Source organism: Zingiber officinale, chromosome 7A (assembly GCF_018446385.1).
Source record: "Zingiber officinale cultivar Zhangliang chromosome 7A, Zo_v1.1, whole genome shotgun sequence".
Taxonomy (NCBI): Eukaryota; Viridiplantae; Streptophyta; class Magnoliopsida; order Zingiberales; family Zingiberaceae; genus Zingiber; species Zingiber officinale.
In genome coordinates this window covers 98786755-98793876 of record NC_055998.1, presented here as the reverse complement: position 1 = coordinate 98793876, position 7122 = coordinate 98786755, and the positions used below count along the sequence as shown (strand labels likewise).

Genomic DNA, 7122 nt, shown 5'->3' with positions numbered 1-7122 from the left:
TGAACTCCCGAGGATGGAGATTTGAGAAGTCCGAGATTAGATGGATAAAAGCATACTTACTACACCTTCTCTCTCTCTTTCTCACTCACGAACGTTGTCGAGCACTTTGTTCATCCAAGCCCGAGCTTAATGGGTGTTGAATGACTACCCAATCCCAAGTGACATTACAAGAATAAAGGGTTATTATGACATTCTTAAAATATAGTTCTAAACACTTTTTAAAGACACTTATTACGAATCATTATTTTTTTGGAAAAAAATATCAAATTAGACTCCTTACGATGACATATTTTATAAATATCATTATATTTATAAATATATTAATTAAAGTTGTTTAACTTTTATAACTTTAAACTTTCTTTTCCTGCTACACCATCGATCCTTTCCTTTTATCTCTGCAGCATCAAGGTTTCTTTCCTTTCCGCAACACCGTATTCTTTCCTTTCCTCTCTGCAGCAGCAAGGTTTCTTCTCTCTATAGCAAGCAATTAAGGAGGAGCTCCTAGGTAACGTTAGTTCTTATTTCTAGTTAAAAAAGATTTCTCAAGAAAGTGTTGCTTACACAAACGACTGCACGTGAGGCAGTGCTGCCTTGCCAGGAGACGAGATGCCCCTTCATGCGCAGCCGCATGTGAGGGGGCTGCTACCTAGCCAGGTCGTCGGTTGGCGAACGACCAGTTCACGAACGACCACACGTGAGAGGGGCAATGCTTTCACAATTGACCACAAACCAGGAGACAACTGTCTCACTAGGTAACATGTTTTTGAAACTCTTGTCATTTTATTTTTTCCTAATTAATTTGATTTGCATTGGTTGATAATATCGCGATACATTCATGTTGTGTATTGTAGTTTAGACTATGTTTTGAGTGTTAAATTTAGTAGACATATATTTTAAAATTTAACAATCTTTCATAATGTTAAACTTATTTTAATAAGTGTTTTTTTTTTATAGAATCTTTATAGGTAAGAATTGAATGTTTTTATCCAGACAAATTGAGGAGTGAAGAAATGGAGTTGAGAGTCTTTTACATTTTGTATTTTCTAATGCAAATATTAAGCTTGATATATTTATTTCAAGAGAGGGTGCTTATGATAATTTGACGATTGATAGATTTATGGAAGGTTATGCTTACTAGTAGCTTATAAAGAGATAATATATAGTGCATCTATAAATTATACTTTTGTTCCATCTCAAAAGGATGTAGAAGAGATCAGAGGTTTAGTTTATGAGGCATTTGAGATCCTAGAGCATAATGATAGTATAATTAGCATACCATAATTTGAATAATAATGAGAGACTGAGAAATTCTATAAATTAATTGATGATTTACAAAAAAAATTATATCCAGATTACATGAAATTCTCAAAATTTACATTCATTATTCATTTACTTTACTTAAAGTGTCTAGGCAAAATTATTAATAAGATTTTTAATATGCTTTTAGATTTGTTGAGAGAAATATTATTTACTGCAATGGATGATTTTCCTAAGTCATACTATGAAATAGAGAAATTGATGAAGTAATTATGACTTAGTTAAGAAAATATTGATGCTTGCCCTAATGATTGCACTATGTTTTGGAGGTTGGATAAAGAAAGAATTCAATGCAAACATATAGTGAATGTTAGGTAAGTTTTGAGAATTTATAACTTTTGACTCGAGTTAAATCATAAGACACATAATATATCAAATTAAAGTCTGTTCAGAGATCTGCATTTGTTACCTAGTGTAACCAGTAATGACCCAGTCTTGGACCAAAAAAATATTGTTTAAAACATTTTTAGAGGCTCAGAAGAATATTAATCCTCTTTATTAAAGTTATTTTCCATGTTGTTACAGCTACGAAATCGTAGCTGCCAGATCTATTGTAGTTATAGTAGTTACAAAACTTTAGTTGTTACAATTATAAACTACAACTATTGTAGTTGTAGGAGGTACGAAATCGTAACTTCTACAACATTGGTAGCAGCTGTGGTTTTGTAGCTGCTACAACGAGCTCGACTAGTTCAAGATTTTGACATGAGATATAGATGGGATAATGATGAGAATAATACTTAAGGATAGTTATGTCATTTTACATGGTATGTGATACCCTTTTGATAAAAAAAATTAAAGTGGAGGTGTACCTTTTGATAGATTATATAATTTAAATAATATAATCTATTAGAATTATTTGTTTATAGCCTTGAGGATAATTTAGTCTTTTACCTTTTCAGTTTAGGGTTTAGATTTTTTCTTATAATTAACTATATAAAGGCCTTGTACTCTTTATTTCTTAATCAATTTTGGATTCAATAATATGGTTAATTTTTTCCTTCTCTTAATTTTTACATGGTATCAGAGAAAGATTCTCCTTCTCTGACCTAATTTTTCTATCGCTCTCTGTTATTGCTTTCTGTTGCTGCTGCCGTCTCCTACTGCTACTGTTGATTTCAACGTCGTCATCTATTTTCTGTCATGCTTCTATCGATTTCGGCGCTGACACCCTATTCTGTTGATTTCGGCACCGATGTCCTGTGCTGCTAATTTCGGTGCTGACGTTCTTTTCTGTCGATTTCGATGTCGACGCCCTATGTTGCCAATTTTGGCATTGACGCCCTTTTCTACTAATTTCGGCTTTGACGTCAAATTTTTTTTTGCAGATCATATAAATATGTATCCTTACAGTTTGGTTATTCTGAGAATTATTCATTCTGTCATCATGCCTGGTCGTGCAGATGTTTCATGAAAATCTGATTCGTATATGTTTGAGCAGTTTTAACAGTTTCTTGCTTCACAACCCTCTGTCATGTCAGCTTCCTCTCATATAGGTTTGTTATCGTCTGGTATTTCAGATATATCTTCATTCTTATGGATTTTGGTCTCTGGTGCCTCCCATCATATGTCATCCAATTTGTCATCTTTTATTTCTTTTTCTTCCAGTTCATCTATATCTATTGTGACTACTGATGGTACTCCTATGACATTAGCAGGTGTTGGTTCAATTGTTATATCTTCTTTATCTCTAACTAATGTTTATTATATTTCAAGTCTTACTCTAAATCTTGTTTCTGTTAGTCAATTATGTGAGGCTAGATACCTAGTCTCTTTTTCTTCATCCAATTGTTATGTTCAAGACCCGCGATCTCAGAGGCTGATTGGGACCGATCATAGGCAAGGAGGACTCTATGTTTTAGATCAACTCAAAGTACCAGAAGTTGTAGCTTCAAGTGTGGATTTATCGTCTTTTCATCTGAGTCATTTATCTTCTGATTTTTATTTGTGACACTCTCGCTTAGGTCATGTTTCGGTGCCTCATTTGCAGTTTTTAGCTTCTACAAGAGTATTAGGACCTTTAAAAAGTTCTGATATTTCTGATTGTAGCAGTTGTAAACTGGCCAAATTTTTTGCCTTACCATTTTCTAAAAGTCTTTCTTTTTCTTCTTCTCCATTTGATCTTATCCATTCTGATGTGTGGGGATCCTCACCTATTCCTACAAAAGGAGGTTCAAGGTATTATGTTTCCTTCATTGATGATTCCACTCGTTACTTTTGGGTCTATCTTATGAAACACGGGTCTGATTATCTTACAATTTTCAATAACTCTAGAGCTCTTGTGAAAATTCAACATTTTGGTGTCATAAAGTGTTTTCATTGTGATTTGAGAGGGGGGGGGGGGTGAATACACTTCGAATCAATTTTCACATTTACTTGCTTCTGATGGTACCATTCATTAAACCTCGTGTACAAATACTCCTGAACAAAATGGTGTGGCTTGACAGAAACATAAACATATTGTTGAAACAACCCGTTCATTTTTATTGTCTGCTAGTGTTCCTAGTGTCTTTTGGGGGGAAGCAATCTTTACTCCAGTTCATGTCATTAATAGACTTCCAACCTCGCACAATTCAGGTTTGTCGCATTTTGAAAAATTGTATGGATATGCTCCTGTCTATTCCTCTTTGCATGTTTTTTGTTGTACTTGCTTGTCCTTCGTCCACATGCAGAGCATAATAAGTTAGCCTCTCGGTCTGCTCTTTGTGTCTTTCTGGGTTATGGTGTTAGTCAAAAAAGATATCGTTATTTTGATCCTATTATTCAAAAATTATATTGTGAAATACGGAAAAAGGGTGAATAACCATAAGAGAGTTTCCAAAATTTTTAAAAATTTTCTGAGAATTTTTCGGAGCTCATATGATGAGTTTAAGGGAATCAAATATTGGGTCCCGAGAAAGCCTGTTTAGGCTACTCCATTTAAACAAGGAAATGTTTGATTTTCTTTTTATTTCTCTTTTTCTTTTTCTTTCCTTCCTTCGTTTCCTCACGCGCTCCCGAGTTGTCCTCGACGCCGAACCCGTGCCCGTGCCCTAAGCCATCGACGCTGTCCGTTCCCTTCCTAATCGACGCTGCACGCGACGGTTTCTCCTTCCTCATGTATAAGGAAGTGGCCAAGGGAAGCCTCACGCCTCTCCATCTTCTCCTGATCGCCACTTTCCTCTCCTTGTGCCCTAGCCGTCTCCACCGCCGCCCTTCTCCCTGCTCGAGCCATGATTGCGGCTACGAGACGAGGCCAAGCGCCGACACCGATCGATCACCTACTCGTCGCAGAGATCTCAACCACCACCGGTTCGTGCCTAACCTCCACCTTTCTCATCTCTGTCAATTTCACGTCTCAACGCTGCCCTCTCCGATCTCCTCTATGCCAGCCACTTCCCAGTCGGCCAAACTCCTCATCTAGGTCCCTCTCTGTCGCACCTCTGCACAGCGCCATCCTCACACGGAACAGCGCCGGCCACCTCCACGCTATGCCCTAGTTTCCAGATGCCGAGTTCTTCCTCTCACTGATCTGGAATAGAGGTAGGTCATGATCTCGTTTTCAGTTTCTGTTGTGGAGGGATTAATACTTGCTTAGTTTTGGTTTATATGGAAGATTAGGATTTTTAATCTGCTGTGGCTAATCTTGCTTCAGCTGAGGGTTTTTACGGAGGAGGTTGACTTAGTTTAAGTTGTTGGCATTTGGTAAGTTTGGATAGATAATGTTGCTGCTGGATTGTGGTAGTGAATAAACTTCATGGTTGCATCCTTAATCCTCTTTTATCAGGGCAGTGCGGAGGTTTCCAACAAGAGTAGAGGTGTTTTTCCGAGGATTTCCAACAGCTGCGATCCCTAGCTGTGGACTAACAGAAGAGGCTTAGTGTTGAGGTAAGAAGTAGAAGAATTGTTGTAGCGTTCATAGATTTGAAGCTAGGAAAGGATAATGATAAATTGTACTTGAATTTAATTAAGTTTAGGTTGATAATGCTAGTTGCAAATCCTAATTAGAAGGTGAAATAGTTAGAATTTGTTTAATTCAAGGATTTTAAATATAAAGGAATGATAAGATTATTAAATATGTTTGGAGATTTTTATTTAGCTATATAGCTAAATACATTATGTTTGATATCACAGGAGTTTGATTCGAGACGGTGTCTCGACGAGGGATCTATTTTGGATACGATCCTCTTATTGGAGGCGGGTACTTTGACTTATCTTTTAAGATATTGTCATTTGATATACATAGTAATATTTAATGAGTAGTAATATTTATGTTCATTTCTGCATTGGTATGCCATTATCTATTACATGAGCATGCTGTATTTATTTCCTGCTGTTGCATTCATGTTCCTTTGGTTATATATGACCTTAAGGTAATGACATACCATGCCTTATTATGTTCAGGACATTGATTTATTTTACCATACCTGACCCGTGTACCTAGATCATATTATTTGTTCCATATATCTTTGGTATATATTTTGGTAGAGATGGATAGGATCAGGATATTTCCATGTTTAGTGTCATGCATCATCTCGCATGATTGTATGCTGTGCGATTGTTGACTCCATTATTGTTGAGCACATCGCCAGTTACATGGATCTACACACACAACCACTCATGGGTTAGTGATTTTTATCAAGCAGGGTGTGTTGCAGCAGGTTGCTCTGTCAAGGGCACGGTTGGTCCACTCATGGGTAGTGTGATGCAGCGTGGTAGCAGGACAGGGATCCCTCCTTTGGACTGCTCAAGGAGATGAGAGCATTGAGCTCCCCCACTTATCATTTAGGGTAAGGAGGATAGGTGTACTCCGACAGCATCCCGTCCACTCGGTTACTCATCAGGAGCAGTGAGGGAAGAGTGCACGGTTGTCACAGCCCTATCCACTCGGTCTCACCATCGTGTGTGAGACGGCTGACTGGTAGTAGGGGTGACCAGGACATGTCATTGGCATTATACGCATTGATGTATTTATTGCTTGTGTTTGTTGCACTTTATATGCTGCATATTTGGTGGATGAATATGTTTGACATGCATACAGGATTTATGATACTCTCGGTCTGACGACCTTGTTATCCTTATACTAGGTCCTGGTTAGTACATATACTCCTGTTCCTTACAGTTTGACATTTTTCATATGATATGTATAGTCAAGAGACTGTACACATATTTATTATTAGTTGTTATTTCTTACTATGCATGTCAGTAGTTACCCGCTGAGGAGTTGACTCACCCCGTTGATATTACTATTTCAGGTTGAGGCTGTCCGGAGGATTTCGAGTCACTAGTCCCCCCTTCAGATTGCAAGGATGTTGTTTGGTCTTTTGGTTTTCTTATTATACTATCCAGACTATGTTTTAGACTTGTTCTGGTTTTGCTCTATGGATATTGTATGATTTTTCCTTTATTTGTCGATGGGGTTTTATTTGGATATATTCTGCTACATGCTTGCTTGGACGGCAGAAGAGGTGAGTTGATTTTATTTGCGTCATTGTGATTTGAGTTTTATGGGTATAGTTGAGTAGGAATATGATTTGAGTTTTATGAGTGTAGTGGAGTAGAATATTTGGGATGATTTTCCTTATCGTTGTTTTAGTGGATTGTGATACTAAACTACGTGGTATGTTATACATATGTTCCGGCCGTGTTGGCCGAGGTATCTGGATTGATGTAGTCAAGTTTCATATTGTCACCCGTACAGAGGAGAAGCTGCCAAAATTTCTTCTGGCAGGGACTCCCCCGGGGCGTGACAATTTATTTGGTATCAGTGCTAGGTTTCTGATGCTTGGGTTTTCATATTTTTAGTTATGGTGAGTCAAGTTTTTG

The 7122-nt window shown here is 37.3% G+C and overlaps 1 long non-coding RNA gene across 1 annotated transcript; it reads left to right on the top strand.

Annotated features, from left to right (window-relative positions):
- The first annotated feature begins 381 nt into the window (after positions 1-381).
- On the top strand, positions 382-6703 carry LOC122000297. The gene is made up of 3 exons (XR_006117063.1): positions 382-505; positions 585-752; positions 6552-6703. It is a non-coding gene; the product is annotated as an uncharacterized LOC122000297 (long non-coding RNA).
- The last annotated feature ends 419 nt before the right edge of the window (positions 6704-7122 follow it).